This window comes from Phalaenopsis equestris, unplaced genomic scaffold, assembly GCF_001263595.1.
Source record: "Phalaenopsis equestris unplaced genomic scaffold, ASM126359v1 Scaffold001328, whole genome shotgun sequence".
Taxonomy (NCBI): domain Eukaryota; kingdom Viridiplantae; phylum Streptophyta; class Magnoliopsida; order Asparagales; family Orchidaceae; genus Phalaenopsis; species Phalaenopsis equestris.
In genome coordinates this window covers 229,824-230,401 of record NW_018165767.1, presented here as the reverse complement: position 1 = coordinate 230,401, position 578 = coordinate 229,824, and positions in this window count along the sequence as shown.

The window sequence follows — 578 nt, the reverse complement described above, 5'->3', positions numbered from 1 at the left end:
TATATATATATATATATATATATATTAAAAAAAATGATGGAAGACTATCATATGAGCCACGGGTAAAAATTCTAGTACCAAAACTTACACTCGAGAGGAATCGAGTTTCATACCAGAGTAAACTTACACACTCGAGGGGAATTGAACCCCAAACCAGAGGAGACTTACAACTGACAAGCAGATGTCTGACAAACTAATCTGAGTATGCATCACACACACACACAATATATATATATATATATATAGGGCTGTCAAAAAAACTCGTTGTTCGCGAACAATTCGTGTTTGGTTCGTCAATGAGTTCGTGTTTGATTCGTTCGATAAGTAAACGAGATGAACGTGAACAAATTTTTTTTCATTCGGTTAGTTAAACGAACCAAATACGAACAATGATGCGTTCTTTCGCGTTTGAATCGTTATTGTTCGAAATAAATGATAATTTAAAATATTTACATATAAAAAATTAATGATATTTTAAAAAATTAAATTTTATAAATTATAATATAGAATAAATTAATAATAATAATATATTAATATACTATATTTATATGATATAAGTTATACAATTAATATAGTCT